Below are 22,424 nucleotides of genomic sequence, written 5' to 3' on the forward strand. Positions count from 1 at the left end.
CATGCAACGTTGAAATAAAGTCACAACACAGAAAACAAAATGGTGTATAACCTTTCACTTCGTTCCCACAGAGGGCAGGGTAGACCTGCAAAAACTAAAAACAAAGCTTTGTCATTATAGGTTTCAGGAGGAAGTTCAGGTAACCGGCCAATCAGAACTTTGGAGGCAGGACCATAGGCTCACCGTACACACTCATAGAATTCAGTTCCCTAAATGTGCTTGAGAAGACCTGTCCCTGGGAAATCACTAAAGATGTTTGAAAATCTGTATTCAGATCCGCACCAAAATTTTATGGATTCTTCCCTGATCCACACGGCATCTTTCCACCAAGTTTCGAGGAAATCTTTTGATGGAGGGTTGATTTCAGTTTAGTCTGTATCCGTTTAGTGGAGACACTCGTCTGGGAAATGTTAACTTGTTTGATTGACGTCGAGGTTGGCAGTCAGCCTCTACAGAAAGAGTAGAAATGTGACTCAATCGTTAATGTTGTCAATATCATTTCGACCCCGAGACTCCACGGAAAAATGTAAACAACAATTGTGTAATTAAGCCAAAATGATGTTGTGTTCAATTTGTGAAAGCCTTCGCACTGTTGGTAGCACCTGTATTACTAGACTCAAACCTTCACAGCAACACAGTGACCGGGACATGCTCCAATCACCAAGGGTGACACCAATGGATTTGATTTCAGTGAAAGGCTGCATAACCTTATCCCTCACCAGAGAACCTGGTCCCCATGACAACCCTTCCTTTTTCAGTGAGAATGGACTGCACTCTTTTTTTTGAACATGGGATGCTTGCCATGGCAACAACTTCCTCATAACATTCGTCTGGTATTGGCAGCTTTTTCAAGTGCTACCTCTTTCCCGCTGGCAGACCTGAAAGGAAAAGACAAAACACAGAGAAGTCAGGCTTACACTGAGGTCTGACGTCTTTGTCACAACGCCTTTGTGCAACAGCTCTGTCACGTTGTCAGCACCAGCATAGTGCACCCTCACTTTGAAAGAGCTGCAGTAATTCTGTCTGTCTGTTAGAGTGTGTTCTGTGTGGTGTTGCACAGTGCAGGTCTATTTAATTAATTATGACAATATTTTCATAATTACTGTGTTTCCTGTGCAGCCCTTCAGCTGCTTCTCTCTGTTTGAAAATCCGCACTTTGGAAGGTGTTTGTAAAAATGTCCTTTTAGTGCGGTTAAACGCTGTTTGCATGTGAACAAGAGCCTGGAACACAGAGGAGAAAGTTTGTTTTGCCAAATACCTGCATTCATGTGGACAGAGCATCATCAGTTCGCCTTTCGTTACAATTTAGCCCTGGAGCCTGTTCCTCCTAGACTGGAACTCGCACCCTCTTCTCAAAACCTTTACATATTTTTTGTTTAATATTCATTGTGATCTGTTCTGCCATTATTTTTATTTCACATTGAAGTGACTTGTGAATTGCTTGTTTGCCTACTTTGGGTGCATTTAAAATTTGAATAGGAAAGAGAGCGACAGAGAGAGAGAAGGAGAGAGAGATTTCAATCACTCAGGCGATACTTGAAGCATGTGGAGTGGTTGGCTGTGTGTGTGTAGGATCCACACTGTCATAGTGCTGACACTAAGCAGAGGAGACTGACACAGAGACAGATAGAGCACCTCACTTACTTTGGTTTACTGTTTGCTTTTCGTGGTTGTCAATAAAAATGTCACTCCTAATTTTATTTCTTCCTTATTATGGCAATTATTCTTTCACATGATTTTATGTCATAAAGTGATGCTTTGTTTCTAGTTTTATTTCATGTTCTCCAGGCTCTGTGCACCATGTGGTCCTGATGAACAGATTAAGCACTGACACAAAAAAACAATACAGTTCATACACATATGGGATGTAATCAAGCAAGGTAATTCATCATTTTAATATATACAAAAGTGTGGCCTCAAACATATAATGGAGTCATCCCAGTTTGGTTTGCTTTGAAATGCTGATGTAGGATGAAGGTCACCAGTAAATCTGTCAATCTGTCAATCTGTCAGTCCATATGACTCCATCCACTCTCCTGGTTTAAACACAAACTACAGATGAAAAGCATTAAGGAAGACCTGATTTTCACCATAGTACCATTTACAACCCACATTGGAAAGTACACATGCAGCCTTAATGAAGACAATGTTCAAATCCCAAAGCCTGTTCAACGAATTCAATGGACTCCTGTAAACAGTAGATCTGCTGCTGAATCTCCATTCACTCTGTTGGTGACTGGTGGACTAGAGTACATCACTTGGGTTAGCACATATTTAAGCTGCATGTCCTGGCTATAGTTTGAAATAATTGGCTTAATTAATCAAATTGCTTAATCCAGCCCCCATTAATTAGGTTTTAATAGACTCCTGGCTTTAAACTCAAAGAGTGGCCAACAACAGGAGCCATTAAGCCACAGAAAAATCCACAATTAAGAATTAGTACACTCAAACTGAGGGAGGGAGCCATATTTACTAACCGACATTGGGCTAGTGTTGCACAGTATCCCAATGTTATAAAGGTTAGTTTATCCGAATGTCCAAGGATGTAGGAGAAAACACTGATTCTCCCCCCCAACCGACTGCTACAGAGTACCTGATCGCCTTTTTATTTAAACTTGTATTAATATTGAACTTAATACGTGTCCAAAACACACCAATCTTGGCACTGCACTTTCCTGGGACATTAAAAATACACAAGCCACGTGTGAAGCCAAGTAGATGAACGGATTGCGATGCCTTTTGCGAATAACATCCACTTACAGTAAAATAACTCTGATGTTTCTTACAATTACATTTTTTTTGTGGAATTCATAAAATTGTTTGTGCGGAACATTTTCTACTTGTATGATACAATATTTTACAGAAGCATAATTAACTGTTGAGTGGCCTTGAAACCTCAACACACTGCATACAAATGAAATGCATGCAAAACAGACAAAACACAAGAAAATTGCAATGTTATTTGCAAAAATGAAGTTGGATTACTGCATACCATGTACAAGCACTTTAAAAACATTGTGACTGTTATAATGTTACAAATATAAAAATGCATCAATATAGTAAACATAAATTGCATTAACTGTAAATGTGTCACTTCTCAAACTAAGCTCCAACTAGATTTAAAAATGACTTTTAATGAGAACAGAATGTTGAAATGATTCCAGTATTGGTATATTTAGGCAGGTATTGTATCAATATATATGAGTCATACAATTAGTATCCATAAGAGCATCATTACATAATTCAGTGGAACAGACATTTATTTACCACAAATTTTGACTATTAGAGCCATCTTTCTCTCTCTGCAACATTAAAAGAATAGAGTCAATAATGGGAGTTTTCTCCCGGTGGCCGACTTCTCCTCTGTGACTGTAAATCCCTCACAGGTGATCCACTCCCTGTGCCTGAACTCCAAACCGCTGCTTCTTTATCTGCTGCCTCAGTTTTTTCCTGATTGCTCCGTGTTTTCATGACAGAGATAGATTCACTTCTCCAGCCTTCCCCCTGTGGAGTTATTGCCTCTCCATCCACATGGGCTGATTACATCTGTTCACTCTCTCTCACGCACAGGTACACACTACGGCTGCTCCAGTACAACAACAACCTGTTCCAATTCCACAAAACACCCTGTCCTGCCTCTACCTCCCCATTCCCTGTCTTCTGACTGTGTTATCCACCTCCCTTCCTCATTTTACCACGCACACACACACACACACACTTATATTCAGGTATTAATTATACACATATGTTCCCCTAGACCGGACTAGTACAAAGTAATGAGGCTGAAAATGTGCTAACTCCCTCGTCTCAGTGGCAGGACTTCGGTAAATGCCACAAAGGCAACGACCGAACAGCAAGGGAGTCAGACAAGCACGCATTAAGCAAGGGCTTTGGCTTTAAAGGTGTAGTATGTTAGTTTTATTTACTACATGATGTGATTTGTTGCTGGGAGCAGGTGATGGTTGCTTGCCAAAAACGACAGCCATTGTTGCATTTACAACAGGTCTGAGCGGCGCTGCTTGTTCTGGGATGGATGCCACAGTGACTCAATATCAGAAAGTGGCAAGACTGTCAGGCTGGGCCCAGATGGTAGCATAATAACTTTTGTATTAGGTTTCAAAATGGATGCCTTAGCAAGAGAAAACTGAAAGGTTGTATGCTTCCCTGTTACCCTAAGCCAGACAAACTTCATCACACCTAATTCAAGTGGGAGAAATGTTATAGAAAAAGTCAAGTTTCCTTTATATACTTTCGACAGACTGAATTGAAAAATGGTAGTCTCATCTTTAATCTTAAGTCAAGGAAATCACATGATCTCAGAAATTAAAAGTTCCACCCTCTTCTAACTGCTGCTCCCGGCTGCTCCACTTCTCGCTTGAATAATGTGGAGGATTTGTTGCTGTTGTGAACGCGTCTGTGCAGAGAACCTCCCGCTGCATTGTGGAAGTGTGAAAAGCAAACTGAAGGTCAACTCTGGACCTAATTCTCTGGACTTTACCCGAAGGTCATGTCTAAAAACGGGGTTTAGTCTTACACACACACACAGTTTTCCTCCACCTCCTCTTTCTCTCTTGCACAGATACAGTCCTCCAAACAGCCCTCACCATAAATCATGTTGTGTACCAATTGTGACTTGGAAACCAGTATTTATCATTATGTAGCACATGGTGAAATTAAAGAAAATTCATTAGTACATTTTTTGCATCACATTATGCATTTATGCTTTGATTCCTTCTTCCATTTTGAGTTCTCAAGTATTTCCACACTTTACAGATCGGCAGCCCAAGATATCCACCATGTTTCATAGCAAGTCTCAAACCATCATACAGCATTTATTTCTGCAGGCAGCTCAGAGGGATGAATGGACTCACCTTGTCCCTTTGATACCATTCATCAAATTAGGGCTAGAAGATGTTAGGGTGCACATATTCACTGGAGCTTACCAAGCATTAAGGAGGTTAACATGCATTATGAAAGTCAGCAGGAAATCGCCAGTTTATTTGATTTTCCTGCACTGATCAGGACGGCACGCCTCAGGGTCATACCACGAACTGTAGTGGATGGGATACACTGAGCAATGGATGAACCAATGTCCTTTTCAACACAGGGCAAGTCATTTTATTTATTCAGCACAAATACTGTGTGATAGGACCACTTAATGGGGGAAAACATGGGAGATTTTGAGAATAAGTTTATATTATGAGAATATAGTCATAACTTTAGGCTCCTATTTCTACTTTAGGCTATTTCCATCTGAATGAGGAATGTGGAGCATCTTGTTAAGTTAAACTTGAGATTAAGTATAACAAATAACAAAATACTTCATCTTTCGGTTCATCACCACTACATAATCACAAGTCTCAGGACTTTGCAAAGATTGTGTAAGAAAGAGTCTATTCTGAAGAAAGAATTTCAAAGACTTGAAGGAGGTTGCTTCTTTTGTGGAGGAGGAAATGTCGATTGAGAAGTTATCTGTTACATCTGTGTGATATTCAGGGGTTTCATTGATTCTCAAAGAGCGATGGGATCGGATGGAGACGCATGCTTATCTCTTAAAAAATGTAATGTCATGTTGTGGCTTTTTTCTCATTGAACCATTTTTTTATTCTTGTAATATAACTTTATTTTCGTCAAATCAATATCTACTTTAAAGACCATTCAACTAAAAGAATAGTAAACCTAACAAAGTTACAAAAAACAATCAAGAAGACAATATAAGGATAACACAGTAAAATTCCAATGATAAAAATGATTGACTTAATATTATTATGATTATCATTCATATTATAAAAATTAAAGGAGCAAGAGTTTATAACAAAGCTTAATCCCCTTTAGATCTCCAAATTGAGTGTGGGACACTGTGAAGGTTCTTATCAGAAAACCTTAAGAGGCCTGGAAGTGGACAGGGGAATGAGGAGCTTTAGTAAATATGTGGGAGAAGGTATTTGATAGGTGCATTTGAGATAGAATGAGTAAAAAGTGTTCTCTTTTTTCGTGTCCCTGTTAAAAATCTAGATGCTGCATTTTGAACCTCTTGGAGGTAATGAAGTAATGATCATTCTATTCCAACACAGAGGGAATTACGATAATCGATTTGAGAGGAGATGAAAGCAGGAATGATAAATGCAACGTCTTTGTGAAAGAGCAACGATTTAACTCTATTGATGGATCTGAGGTGGAAGAAACTGAAGCTGACAACAGAAGCAATCTGTGAAATTTTAAAGCTGAATCTGGATTCTATGCATGAGTGAGGAATTTCAGGGAGGTACAAGAGTCCTGGAAAACATGGAAGGAGACTAAAGAGCCAAAGATGATGATCTCAGTTATTCTTTGGTTGAAATGAGGGAAAATATTTGAAAACCAGGACTTTTCTCATCTGAGACTTTCAGAAATCACGAGAGAGATGATAATCGACACGCACAGAAACCGTTCTGTTACAAATGTAGGAGACAAACCATGACAACAGCTCTGTAATTCAGCTCGATAGAAAGTATTGCAGCAACAAAATGAAGGTTGTGTTTTTACCTATAAGTCTTATTGCCAAACAGGAAGTGAATCTATGACAGAAAAGACGCACATTTGTGGAATTAGTAGGCAGGTTGAAAAGGACCCACAATGCTTCTTGATTTTGCAAATGTCCTAAACATCTTCTGTAAATGAGTCTAAACGTCTGTGATTCCAGGCAGCGAGGACAAACAGCTGTGTTTTATTTGCACACACAACAAATTCCTTCTGTTGCTTCAGGTATTTCAGTCGCAGAGGTCTCTCTTTGAAACATCCTCAAATCTCCCTGAAATCAGTTCTGTTGACATGTTCAGACCCTAGAGAGATAAATTATACCAAACAGCCGGAGAGGAAACAGAGCATGACAGTGCAGATGTAGGTGAAGAAGCAGGTACATATTCTATATAACAATAACATACCAGGGCATAAAAGCACAGTTTGAACCAACTGGATTTTTTTGATTTCCATTGATTTCATGGGAAAGGTACATGAAGGGTTTTAAATTGGAGTTCCAGGGGCAACATTAGGCGTAGATTTATGTCATGTATGGAATCGATACCATAAGGCAAAAGGCAAAAATCACCAGGAGAATCAGACGTCAGAACATTAAACTCAAAGGTGTCGAGAAAAACTAGCAAAACTGAGAAGAAACTCAGTTTGCATCCATTCCTCAACAATTTTATGTGAAAATGGCATTTTCACTAGAACAGATCACTGGTCTAAGATCAGATGTAAGGAGAGATATAGTTTGACTCGCCCTGACAGCACTCACCTGATGATATAGAATATGCTGTATTGTACGATAATAGACGGATTAAACTGTGTAATTATTAACAACGGACTTAAAGACCTTAACATTAAAAATATATATCTTTAGAAGCCACCTGGCAACCACAGTCAGAAGAGTCTCCAGAATACTGGAGATCACGGGGCAGAGAGGACTAGCTGTAGAGTGAAGTGATCCCAAGCCCAGTGTCCTCTGCTCTGTAGACAGTATCGTTGAAGGAAGGATTCAGTGGACCCAGAACTAGCTTGTATAGTTAAGATTATTACACAGAAGTCTTTACAGGTCAGAACGGACTCTAGAAGTGCAGAGACACTCACACGCCAATAGTGAAGCCCAAATTTGCAGGAGTCGAGCCCACATTATAAAGAGAGGTTGCGACCCAAGGCAAAACAACGTCCCAAATCCCGTGGGTTAGCAGGACATGACTGAATGTGTCTAAGCATATAATGTAAAAGAAACAATGAATTCATAAGGACATGCCTCTTACTTAATAGACGAAGACCATGTTCTATGCTTATCTATTAACAAGTCAGTGATTATTCCCTATAGAGGAGAGAAATAATCGAGAAATACATATAATGAGGGCCGCATGCTTAAACATGTGATTCTGGTTTCTAGCTAGGTTAAAGGGATCCATTAACAGAATATACGACAACAGTCACACATCAAGTGAGATGAGGGCTATTTCATGGTTTCAAAGGCCCTCCCTCACTCCTCCACCGAGGAAACCAACCACCCCTGTTCCATCCCTCAACCTGAATAGCCCAGAGAGTTTTTATGTTAACCGGAGAATTGCCTGCTGCAAGCTGGATGAGTGAAAGGCCAACTCCAGAGCGGGGAGGGAATGAATGGACCCAATCGTTGGGATGTCATGCCTTTGTGTCCTGTTCATGTCTGAAAACAGCTATACTGTATCATTTCACTCATTAGCCCACTGGATCATTTGTGCAGTGTACTGTCGGTGCTCACTGTGGTTATCAGGGTTTCTGTGGCCTCTCTGTCAGTTCGACTCACTCACTCAAACTGATTTCATGCATTGCGATTGCCACATGATTGACTTATTGCATGAATAGACATGTGTAAAGGTGCTAAAGGAGTGTTTTGTGTCTTAGGTCATTGTTCTCGCATACAGTATATTGTGATGTTGTTTGTGCAGTCGGGTCCCCCTTGAAGAAGAGCTCTCAGCCTGAAAGTGTATTACCTGGTTATCTGTAAGTCATATTCCCCCAAGAGGTTCCGACGCAGTGAAGTGATTCATCTTTGGTCTGTGCACAGATCCATTCTCTGGTGCTCCACTGAGCCCTTTGTTGTTGCAAATGTTCTTTGCACAAAAGGCGGTGTTAGCAACTGATGCAGGTTTCAGCGTTTACCCCTTCAAACTCCTCTTCCTACCCTCTGCATGCAGCTCCCCCCACTGCGAGTCCTCCTTATTGAAGCAGACTGCTGCCCTCATGGCTGCTTACCGGGATCGGGCTGCAGCCTTAACATGCTCTGGCATCCTTGTTACAGAAGCTGCCTTCGCTCATTAATTCACTCAGACCCATGGCAGCCAGGCCTCAGAGATAGGGCCAGTGGGGATGGGGGGGGGGTTGAGTCACAGCCCTACAAGGTAACAAGAAAATCCCAACACGGCATTGTCAGTCTAACTCCATATTCAGAATGTTGCAGCTTGTCTGAATAGCACTTGCCACTCCATCTGCTCACTGTCAAAAGAGAGAGTCTGCTGTTGGTTCACAGGAGCCCCGACCGATGTTTTAATACACACACACTCCTGTCCCTCCATTACCTCTCTGCTCATCCTGTTGAGCCAATGTCATTCACCTGCAGAAGAAAGCTCAACACATTCGCCTACTGCTTCACCAAACCAGTCAACATGTGTTTTTCTGCATCTCCAGCATGCACAATAATCATAATGCAGTTTTCAACCGAAAGCAGCTTCAGAAGTGTGACACTGTGAATAGTGTGTTCATCTTGAATACTGAAAAGGCTTTGGAAAGCTGCTCACAGAAGTAGGGCTTTTAACTAGAGGTGCATTTTCCAAACTAAACACACCTCTTCCTCGTTTTTGACATCTCTGTCTGTCTGTCTGTCTGTAGAACTGTGTACTTGGCATGTGTATTTGTCCAAGGAGGTGCAGTGTGATTTGGAAACATAATATTTTCAATATCAATAAACTTTAAATAAACGGGCGACCAGGGCCAGTGGCAGCTGGGAGTCATGGATGTAAGCTACGTCGATCACGACAACAGCGAGTTCACAACAACAGCAATGACAACTGATTCTTCACTTCGGGGTCTTGCATACTGAGTTGAGCTTCAATTAACCTTGCATTAACAGGCAATCAGCTCTTTGTGCAGCAGCCTCAGGGTTCTTTACTTGCCGCAGTTCAATTACTGCAGGTCACCCATTCAAAGAGAGCTGCAACCAGAATTACCACGAGACAAGCAAACAGACCAATCCAAACAGGCAGGATTAAAACGGCACAGCAGTAGTTTTTGGAAAATACGGAATTCACAAATCTCAGCTTTCTGATACTTCGACTCGTTCTTTTGCATCAAGCAGCACTGCACCTTCCGCGCAGTGAATGAGGTCATGCTGATTTTTTATGTAAAAAGTGTTGTCGTAGCACAAAGCACAAAATTCCTTGTAGAATTGTAAGGCCATCAGAAAACAAGTTTGATGTGTCTCCAGGTGGCAGCCTTGACTCAGAGGACCTTGACTGGAGGGCAGAGAGGCTGAGAGAACTTCAGGCTGCTCTTTTATGCATGGATCCTTCTCTTTCTCTTCTTATGCCTCTAGTCTCAAAGGATGGGTCAGGGTTATGGTCAGGGTCGCCCTTCTTGTGTATTTTATTTCCTCCCTCACAGCACTATGAAAGGGTCAACCCATTAAAAGCACAGATTAACTACTCTGTAATGTCTGTGAGTGTGTGTGTGTGCGTGTGTATGTAGGTGTGTATGGATTCTCCCGCACCCTGGCCTTGCCTCCTTTGGCTCTTCAGTCATGAATACACATTAGTGACGGTTCGCTTTTAAGAGGTCAGTAGTTCAACCCAGTAATCATGTTTCTGCGTTTGAACTCTCTCCACCTCTGTTTTGACATTGGCTCTGATGTTGCCCCTTGTGGAGCGAGCTGGTTTGCCATTTTGTGCTGACACCCTCGCCAACATCCACCCCGCATGTGTGGAGTTGGGCCTGAGGGTGTCTTCATCAGGCCTGCAGGCTGCTGACATGCCATATTGATCTTGCAGCTCTCCTTCCCCTGCTTCATGTCAAACAGTCACATACTGCGCAGACCTTTGAGGCCAAATTTTCTTCCACCCATGTGATTGGCATAAGTCCAGTGTGAATAAGATAAATTTCTTCTTTTTGAACTTTATTATTGTTTCTTGTGCATGTGTAGTCCAGTCTTTTCTAAGTGATGTTTTCATGAAACTTTCACAGCTTAGGGATACGCTTTGCAAGAAGGCATGGAGTTTGGATTTTAATTTGAAAGACAATGCTGATGAACCTCAGTGCTTTAATACAGTGAACACACAGCAGCCTCTGATATGTGTTTCTAAGCAGTGAAAAGATGTATGGAGTTTTCCTTTACCGGAGACAAATAGTTTGTTTCCTGGAGAACAGTTGGAGAAGTAGTGGCCGTGAAGAGTGTTGATCTATTGAGATTGTTACAGAACTCTGATAAATCTTGCTGCTGGCCGCCATCCTCAGCTGCGGTGAAAACTCTGGATTAAAACATTGCTGCTCCTCTTGTCAAGGTGATGAGTGGATGGGGGGTGTAATTGGGCTTTATAAAGAGTGACTCCCGCGCCTGAAGCCACAAGTTCCTCCCGCCCCTCCCTCCCCTTTGCTGCTCTTGGCTTTGGGCGAGATAAAAACAAAATGGATTGGTGCAATGGTAATTAAACAGCTGGCTCCAAAGTATGAAGATGGGCTCAGGATGGACGTGAGAGCAAATGAGTGACAAACTAAGTGAATTTTCTGAATTAAATCACCTCTCTCCTACTTCCTACGTCTCTCAGAGGATTTTTATTGTGTTTTTGCTCATTACCTTATCATCAGTTTTTCCCAAGAGAATAGGTAAAATATGCTGATGGATTCTCTGAGGTCCGGGGAGTTTTTGGCAGTCTCAGGAGTTTTTCGTCGATCCTTTACCACGTGAAGTGATGATGTGGAAACTATCCCTTTTGTTATCTTGGCAGGACAGTCTGTTGTAAATAGCTCTGAAGTTATCTGCTCAGCACAGTCACTCGGAAAAGAGTAATTGGATAATTAATTTAGTCCCGGACAGGTGAAACACACTTTCATCTTGCCTGCCTTTCTGTGGCTCGCAAGGTCCCATGGACATGAGGTGGATGTGTGTTAGCACAGCATATTTAAAGGGTGTTATCTGCCCCCACACAAAGCATGAGAGGAAATGAGTTCACATGAGGCTTGTCAATGGTTGGACCAATATACATACTGAACATGTACCTGGACAATACTGTTCTTGAATTCAAATAGATCAACGTTTTCCACCAGTGATGGGATCACCAGTACTCCAGATATGAGTTCCACATACAGACAATCCCCTCTTGAGACGGACAGAGATTTCTGTAATTAGTATATAAATATATTTGCAGTGTGGACCACAATGGGCCAGCAGACCAACACCATATAGACTTCCACTACAAATGCATACAAATATGGTTAGGTGAGGAAACATTGGCATCAGAATAACTATTTGATTTAGGTCATGGAATAATCTGAATGGTGGTTTAATTATATAGAGTTAACGAACCCACAATGACTGCTGGAATGAATCAGAAAGCTAACAGCAGGCTCCTGAGCTGCATGATTCAAACCATCCACGCAACTCTAGACTAATGTCAAGCAAGCCAAGTTTTCATGATATAATTTTGTGGTTATGATTAAGTACAAATTGGCTAATTGGAATGTAATCAGTGTTGTTAAACCCTCAAATGATCACCAAAGTTATACATCCTTACAATATATACTGGCACTCAATGCAGTAGATATCATGGTTACACCAAAGGAAAACTCAGGGGATCACGAGAGGATTTATTTAGTAAATGTACATAATTTACATGAGGTTTTGTGTCTCTATAACAACATCAGACTACATCTAGTTGTATTGTTTTTAAGAAATGGCATTCTCCACATTACTTAAAAATTGGTAATATAACCACCTAACAATGTTTATCTAGGAAACCCATCTCATTGAGGAAATTACTACTCATTTGTGGTACATTCACATGAATTAAAAACAAAGGTTTTACTACATTCTGACAATCCAAAGATTATCAGTGAATATGACAGACACAGAGGGATCAGAATGGACAGCAGCATGGACTAGAAGTGACAGTCTGTTTCATTTCTCCCTGGTGATGAGGTTGGGTTTCTCGAATTTCCTCCAAAATGCTTTCAATGCCCTAATCAATAATTTCAACTGCTGCCAACATAATTCTCCACAACCATCATCTTTTAAAAACTCGCCAATTCACTAACTCTACAAATCATCATTGTAAGTTTAATAAAGTGCCACTGTTTATATATATAAAGATGCATGAATGCAGTCCTGGTGTTTGTGAATAATGTTTCTGTCCATAAACCCTTTTCAGGGTTTTTGGGGAAATGGGAGAGAGTTACATGAAGTGTGCTGCCATTTATAGGAAGAAGCAATAGTAATGTTAAAGCTTTAAGTTGTTTCAAATTGTATTCGGACAGATTCTGCTTCAGCACTGAAACTTAATACAGGATTATAGTCAGTGGTGTACAAAGTACTTGAAAGCCATACTTGAGTAAAAGCACAGATATCTTCCCTGAAAGTGACTTCGGTAAAAGTAAAAGTCACCAGTCAGGAAATGACTTGAGTAAAAGTCTTAAAGTAGCTCATATTAAATGTACTTAAGTATCAAAAGTATATGGTGTTGAAATGTACTTAAGTATCAAAAGTAAAAGTACAAGTATCAAATTAAAAATGTAAAGTGCTTTTTATAGTAGGCCTACACAGAAACAAAACAACCGAAATTGTTCTATTCAGGCTTTATGTCAACTGATTTCAATTATTATTTATAAAATAATATAGAACTCATACATGAACAAGTGAAATTGGAAGTGATGAAACTTAAAATAAATATTAAATAACATTTTCTTACTTTCTAACAAAGAACTTTAACCACTTTAAACAAAAAATGTCGGGTTGTATTGTTACGTGCCATGACAACCATGCCATATAACAGGACTTAAAGCGACACTTGTAGAACATAAACTGACAATGCATAAAATTACAAAACCCAACAGTGTTTTTTTCCTTTTTGTTTGTATTTACAGTGATTGATAAGGTCTGATTTTGAGACCCGTTTCACCATGCAACTACACAACCCAAACCTATACCAAAGTTTACAATTTTGAAATAAGCAGACCTAAAAACTCAATGCAGTGGTTAAACTTTGGTAGAGGTTTGGGTTGTGTAATTGCATGGTGAAATGCCTATAATAACTTTAATTTGTCATAGTGCTTTATTAAAAGTCAACAAACTTGTGGTTCATCTTCAGCAGAAGTTGATTCTCAAAATTGTGCGAATCCAGCCGAGCTCTTTGAGGGCTGAAGACAAGTCCTGCATAGCTAAACAGTCGTTCACAAGCTGCAGAGGCAGGCAGAGGTGTGTTCAGCTTAACAGACAACTTGCAGACAGCAGGGAACGTCTTCAGTACATCCATCTGATTTGCTGTAAGGGCCAGGTATCCATCTAGTTGCTTGGAGCTGTCTTGAGTTACGTGAGAGCTCTTCAGCGAAGAGAAGAAGTCTCCCTCATCAGATGAGCTGGATCTGGTGGCTTCTCCTGACAATGAAGGATCCGCGATCTGCTCCTTGATGTAGTCCATTCCTGAAATACAGGGAGGGTCAAAATAGAATTAGTACAGCTGAAATACCATTAACCCTGATTTCATGTACACTCACATATTATTTTCCTTTACAAATGTCAACATTTATCATCTTCATTTGTCTTACCGATTCTGATTGTAGCAATATCTTTTGTCCATGCAGTTCTAAATTTAGGGAGGAGAATAGCAGCGGCAACCAATTCAGGGTCTGTTGACATGTGGCCAAAGCGCTTGTTTATCCCCACTTTTAAGGCTTCAACCAACGGCTTGCAGTACTTTAGATGGAGCTTGGCTTTCTCCAGTTTTGAACTCAACAGGGTAATAGTCAGAAGCAGCCATCCCATCTGGACATTCGTTTCGGCCTGAAGAATGTTGATGGCCTGGGCGACTGGGCTCATGGTGGTGACATACTCAGTTAGGAAAGTGAGTTCAACTGGATTGAACCTGTTTGGAAAAAACAAAACATCAGTGTTTTACCACGCTGCATAAATATTTTATCCAAATAATCAATAGCTTATTAATCTATAAGGTTTTAGGCTAAGGTTTTAAAGTAAATCATGTAGCCAATTCTGGGGTTGTCTACCGGTTCCTATTGTGGTTCAGTTTATTGGGGCAATAAAATATTTTTACCACTACTGGAGTTGCAGTAGTAGATAGGTTGTTGAAAGCTGAACAGGATTTGTAATGATGGATCAAAAGTGGATAAGTAATTTCCCCTTAGGGATCACTACATATGCCGGATTTTTTCTAAGGGGTCAAGAACAATATATAAATGTAGGTGTTGCTGTAATAGGTAACAAACATTTATTCCAGAGTCCATGACACTTGCTGAATGCTGAGCGATGCAGTTTTTTGTATGCATCGTTGGCAGTTGCTTTTTCAGCATCGACTGTAGAGACCAAATTGAGCAGATGACAGGCACAGCGTTGATGCTTTGGGAGCTCAAATTCCGAGCCATCATTCTGATTTAGGATCTCTGACACTTCAGCAAACTCCACTCCTTCATCACCCTCATTCTCTTCTTCCTCCCCTGGTTCTGCATCACCGCAGACTTCATTGTTGTTTGTCTCCTCCCCGAAAACTTTGAAAGCCTTTAGGAAGTTGGAACCGTTGTCGGTGGTTGTTCTCACAATTTTGTTCCTGATTCCATATTCTGAATGGATATCATTGAGTGCGGTGGCCAAAACATCAAAGGTATGGGAACCTCTCAAATGTCTACAGGCCAGGGCTGCTGATTTTCTGGTTAGGCTGTCAGGGTCCACCCACTGGGCAGTCACACCAATAAAGCTCCTTCTTCTGACTGACCAGCAGTCTGTAGTGGTGGCGATGTGATCCACAGCCCTCATGGCCTCAGATACCAATATTTTCATTTTCTTGGCGACAGCTTCAATCCTCGAACGCAGGGTGGCCCTTGAGATGAATTTAGCATTAGGCTGTAGATCTGTGACAAAGTCTCTAAAGGCTTGATTTTCCACTGTAGAAAATGGCTGGAGCCCTCTGACAACAAACTTCACCACAGCTTTGTCTATTGAGCTTTGAGAGATGGATCTGGCATTCACCAATGTGGTCTGTTTGAGGGTGGAAGTCCCATTTTCCAAAGCCCGTTTTCTTTTCAGTGCCGTCAGCTCCTCGTATTTGGTTTTATGATTTGCATGCTTTCTCTACATCAAAAAAAGAAGAGAAAAATATCAGTTTGATGCTCATCACACAGCAGTTATTACAATGACAGGCAGCCTACAGTTTGTTTAAACATGAATGTTATTGTTAATACATTTTAATATCCCTTTCACAGCAGAAATTTTGACACTAAACTAGTAGGGTAGGGTAAACAGTTATTATCAATGATATCGGCAGATGAATATATTACATTGTATATAAATAGAATTGCATCTTTCCTAGGTTACTGAGGTAGGATATGCAACTATATGTTGCAGCCAGAGAATATAAATGGGGGAATAAATTACCAACTGCACTCAGACAATGGACATACAGAATATACATAGATTCAGCAGAAAGAATATACTCTACAAATAGCTGTAAATGTAGTGAACTATAACAATTATGAGCTACATGCAATCCAAACAACAATTTGTGTATGCACGCCTCCGCTTGGACCATACCTGGACGCGCATGCACGTGTCTACTTTGTAGACACGCATGTTAAGCATGTTAAGTAAAATGCTCAGCTGTATCTGTTCTGTTAGCAAACTATATTTTACCAGCGAGACTTTTGCACTTATTCCTGGCACAATACATAACATGACTCTGGCTGCCATTACTTAATTCACTTACCTGAATGTGTTTTTTGAGGTTCGACGGAGAGTTTTGAAACGCCATTATTTCCGTCTCCCTCGGTAGACACAAGAGGCACTTCATTCGATAGGATGCATCTTGTATCCCCACGAAGGCAAATATGTTCGCGAGATACGGCCACGGGTGTGGTTGATTTGGTTCTTCGGCGGTGTCTTCAGCATCAGCGATGGATGAGGTGGATGAGGTAGCCATGGTGGTTCACTCCGGTTGAGTCGGGTTGACGGCTAACTGCTTATCTCCCGTGCCGCCCTCAAGTTATCCTCGCGAGACACCGTCGGTTCACGCACAGTCCGGATAATCCAATCGCGATGAGAGACAGTTATAATTATATTCAGATTTTAATTTGTAACGAGTAACGAGGTGTTCAATGAAAATGTAGCGGAGTAAAAGTATATATTTTTTCTTTTAAATGTAGTGGAGTAAAAGTAGAAGTCCTGATGAATAAAAATACTCAAGGAAAGTATAGATCCTCAAAAAAACTACTTAAGTACTGTAACGAAGTACTTCTACTTCTAGTCACATGTATTCATTGTTTTGGATTTAACTTTCTTCTGGCAACCTAGTTTGATGCAAAGGCTGGCAGCTGTCAAAAAGCTAGAGACCAAGAGCAAAGACTCTCCCTGCTTGCTGGCTTGCATATAGGCAAACCATGACCCTGCCTCCTCCATTTTGGCAGATGGGCCAAATAAAAGTCAAACTAAAAGGATAATTTTGTTTTTTCTTAGTTATTTGAAGGGCTGATTTACCCAAAAATCTAAATTCACTAATTACCTACTCACCACTATGTCGATGGAAGGGTGGGTAAAGTGTTTGAGTCCACAAAACACTTTTGGATTCTCAGGGGTAAACAGCGTTGCAGCCAAATCCGATACAATTGGAGTAAATGGTGACCAATCCTTTAAATGTAAAAAACAACAGAATAAAACCCTAAAATGTCTTCATACTGCTGTTGTGGTGTCTTCCAAATGACCATTAGTCCCGACATTCGAATTTGACTAAAACAAGGTCCTTTACACCATGTTTTTAAGTTAAATGTCCGTTGTGTTCCAACTTGCGAACCCTGCTCCAGAGGATGAAGGCATTTGTATTTAATTTTTTTTTTTCAGAATTGGTCTCCATTTACTTTGATTGTATTGGATTTGCTTCACTGCTATTTACTCCTAAAACTCAAAGTGTTTTGTGGACTCAAACACTTCACCCACCCATCCATCTACATAGTTGGGAGTCGATAATGAGTGCATTTTCATTTTTCTGTGAACTATCCCTTTAATGCTGCTCAAACAGGTCTTGCATGTCATAGATAAAGCTGATATTGTGTCAGATGACCGTGTGTATTAGCAGGACCTCAATACTGCAGCATCACGCCACAATCACTACCACACAAACTCTGGATAATTTGGCTTCATGTTTGTACAGTGGGAGGAAGTGGAGTGCAGTTGTTCATACAGTCTGTGGATATAACAACAACGAAAGTAAATGATGACTTATTGACTTTACATTTCCAAAGCTGTTATATTTATTCTGCTGCCATCTGATTGTTGATTGAACAATGACACTGCACAGCCAGAAAATCTGCCATCAGGAAAAAATGACAAATACAGCTCAATATCTTGTGATGTGTCAGTGCTTAGTGCTGAGTCCTATTTCCAAACATCAACACGTCTCCTCTTCAATAAAGCAGCAATTTGATCACATTCACTCCTCTGCAGAGTGTGTGCTAAATGCATGTGTGTTGCACTTTAGTTGTCGCTTTACTGCAGAAAGGGGACACTGCTTCCTGTGTTGGTGCTGATAAGTGCTGGACGTCAATCATGCACAGTGGGATCGTACAGATTGCGTGTCATTACTGGGAACCCTGCAGTTTAGGACACTTTTTGGTGTTGAGGTGCAGCTAAGCATAGATCAGCAACACTTGCAAATCACTGCTAAAAACTATACACTTATTCTGTTCAAAGCACAAGTTCAATAGTTCTCAATACCCCCGCAAGCTGTTTGTCAGATTTCCCGGAATACTGGTCCAATCATGCTGTCTTGTCATGTCTGAGTTTCATCCCTCTCTCATCTCATCAGACAGAATAGAACCAGACCACACAGGAAGTCATGAGGTTCCCTGGTGCTCTGTGGCGTGGCTTGGAAAGAGGTCTCATTAAAGTGATTATTCTGATTAGTCTCTGAATGCATCCTGCAGTGCAAAGCTCTAATCATCACACACTAATACATCTAACCCTGATTGACATCTAACCCTCACAGTTGTCACAGAAATAACACCTACATCAATGCTGAATTTGGGAAGTTAGCCAAGCGGGCAAGTAGTTAAGTCCCTCTATTGAAGGAAATGGAACGTGGAGGAGCTGCAGGTCCAGTGGATTAAAGCAGAGCTGTCTCACCAGCTTATTAGTCATCTATTAACGATTTCACTTAGTGAGGAAGAGCCAAAACCAAGTCTTATCCTGCAGGAGGAGGAAGTGACAGAATGTCCAAACATGAATTCACAAAGTTCTTTATGTTTGAGTAACAAATATATCATAAGGAATATGTTGTGTATCAAATCAGACCCACTAGCCTTAAAAAAAAGAATGAGGACAGGGTGCAGAGGCGGTGCAGATGTGATGGTGATTTTCTAGCTTTGTCCTTGTTTGTGGAAAGGATGCAAGTGAGGGTATAGCCGCCTTTTTCTCTGCACCAACAATTATTTGTCACTGCTTTCTGTCATCTTAGAATGACAAAGACTTGGATTTGGAAACCAAAATAATAAAAAATTGCAAACAGACAAAGGGAAAATAAGGATGTTTATGAAATGAATACACCAAATGTAGAAATCCTATATTACCACAGCATTGTCACACTACAGTCTTTGTTTTTGACATTCTGAACAATCATTACCAACACAAACTGCCAAATGTGAGACAGCTTTTCTTGCGAACGCCTTTTGCAAAATAATAAAATAATCTCCTGTTTGTTCAAGGCTCAAAATGCTATGTACTTCAAATTGATGATCTCATGTTTCTGCACAGAAAACAAGACAAAGGCATAGTTTGGACATCAAGTCCTAATAATGGGATGTTTGCAGGACCCATAAAACCGTATAACAGTCTCTTGTTCTTTCATGTTGTTGTAGGACACGTAGATGGACAAACCAAGCCGTGTGTTTATGTGTAATTCTTTATTTTCATTGTCCTGCGAAGTTTAAAGAGACCACCATCAAGGGGCACATATATTCCAGGTCTAAAAGCCTGTTCCGTTCTCTGTGGCTCTGATGCAGGGAAAATTACCCTCTTTCAGAGTGTAGCCTTGATGTGGAGCTGCTTTTGTAGGCTTTTAGTGTTTCTGTTGATCAGACGTGAAAACAGTGGAGGTGAGTGCAGGTAAGGCCGAGCTGTACAGTGCTGACGCTGAGGGCTTTTAATCTCCATTAAGGCTGCATAATGCCACATTTCAGATCTGATTTGATTTGACGTCTCTCGCCTCACCCCTAATCACCCACCTACGGCCGCCACCCAGCAGGAGTGCTGACATTACTCCGTGCCGAGCCGCACGGCAGCAGCTTGTGAAAGCTGGAATGGCTTTCCACTGAACCGTACCAGATTTACTCTGAGGAATGTTACACACATGCCGGCCCCAAGCTTGAATGGATTATTTAGCAAATAGAACAACAAAATATATATTGTTAGAATGAAAAACTTTACCTAACTTGTGTAAATAATTTATAGTATGGGACTACATAAGAATATAATAAATATATAGACTAAATAAAAATGTAAATGAATTTGTGAAAAATATAAGGGACAAAATAAAAAAATGACTAAATGAACATTACAAAGAAATGATCAACAAACATTTTGAATAAATTTATATAGGAATTGATAATGGATTAAAAAATAAAAATGTCAAGAATGGGTGTCAAAAATGCTGAGTATTTAAATGTTTGTTTGATGAATTAGGAACTAAAAACAGTAATAAATGAATGAATGAGTATCTAAATTAGTCAGTTGATGCATGATGTACATAGTCAATTGTAGATAAATAAGTGCATTCATAAATGATTACATAAGATATGTGTAAGTCAATATTAATTAATAAAGGAATTGAGCAAATCATTGAAAACTGAATAATTAGAGTGACTTTAGCTGTTCTTAAAGCAGATAAGTTAATGCAACCTAAGAAGGAAAACAATGACAATATAATTGGGCCATTTAAAGGGAAAGGGTTAACCCAAAATTGAAAATTCTCTCATTATCTACTCACCACTAGGAGGGTTGGTTGACGTGTTTGAGCCAACAAAACTCTTTTGGAGTTTCAGGTTCACATCCAGTTTACACCTTGCAGAGAGCACCGAATGTTAGCAGAAAAAGGCCGACATTTGTTTGGAGCTATTTTGGCAAAATTTGCTATTTTACAAATTAGCCGCTTTAGGGCTCACATCCATTTTGATGTGCCACAGGAAAACCAGAAGAGCCAAATCCCTGCCTGAAGCTGCCCACATCTGTATGCTATCTGGGTGTGAAACACATTCAAAATACACAATTGAGCCTGCAGTCTGTCAAATGAATGAATAAAAGCTTTGAACTAATACTACAACTACATGATCCCTCACAGGTTGTCTATCACTAACTCTGTGACAGCGTCAGTTAGGAGGTACTGATTCTCCAGAGTGAAAATACAAATTGAAAGGAAACTGGAATAACCTTTGTGAGAGTGACTCCATTGTATCGTTACCAAAATCCTCGCCCTCTGTGGACCACTGATGTTCACACACATTAGCACTGCAACAACGGTCAGGGTGTGTCCAAAATGATGAGGAGCATTCACAGCATATTTTCCAGGGCTGGAAAAGATGGAAATGATCTTGGTATCGGCTTTCAATATCCTGCCTCTGTGTTTGCATCATGCCATATGTAACCCAACATGGTTTGTGGGTATTGTTCACAGACTCCAGTGATGTGTGGCGTTTCATGTTGTGAGTCTGATAAAAGGGCAGCAGCTCTGCTGTGGACCCCAGCACTAAGAGCTGCACATTTATGTGCAGATGCATTGTATTTGCCCATGTGAATTCCCCCGGTGATTTTATTCATGAAAAATCGATTCCTCTGAGGTTTGTGAGGGCTGTTGTTAGTGCCTACTTTTCTGAGTTATTCATAGGCACACGAGAGCACCCGACGTTATCAAAAAACAGTTTGGAGTCAGCTCAGAACTCTCACCAACATCAAACGCCTGGCCAACTTCATCCCCTACATTCTGTCTCTTTCTCCCATCTTTGCTCCTTCTTTTCTTATTCTGCTGGCTAAAGCTTAAGGGCTGTTCACACAGTAACTGACCTCATGGAGCAATTAATGTGAATAGTCTAACCTTTCATTTCAGCCTCCTAGAGAAATCATCGTGACTTCATAACCTGGGCTATCAATAGAGGCTCAGCTCATGAGCCATTTCTGAAAGGTTAATAAGTATAACCCTCCTTTCCCGACTCTCCCTAGTTGAAGTCATGAGCCCATCTGATCCCCGCCTCATGCTTTTTCTTGTGCAATTAACATGTTCTTCCATCTCCATCTATTTGTGTTTTCATTAAACACATGTCTTTTATGAGCCCGTCGTCACTTGCACAAATTGATTGATCCGGTCAGCCACTGGGCAGAGAGTTTCTGACTGGATCAAATCCATTCCTTTTAATGAGGCTACAGGGGAACAGATGGGGTGACTGGCAGTCAGCGATGTCCTCTAGCTTGTGCTTTGCCTGTGCTGCACTTCCTCACCTCCACTCTCCTTTAGATATTATTTGCCAAATATTTTAGATTTATGTATTTTCATAGTCCTTAGTTCTACTTAGTTCTGGAAAACCAGTTTCATTTTGCATTTATATGTGGTTATGAAGCATTTTTAACAAATGATTTATTACTATTATGACATAAAACTCATTCTAAGTGGTCTCACTTATTT

Source organism: Limanda limanda, chromosome 11 (assembly GCF_963576545.1).
Source record: "Limanda limanda chromosome 11, fLimLim1.1, whole genome shotgun sequence".
In the NCBI taxonomy this organism is placed as follows: Eukaryota; Metazoa; Chordata; class Actinopteri; order Pleuronectiformes; family Pleuronectidae; genus Limanda; species Limanda limanda.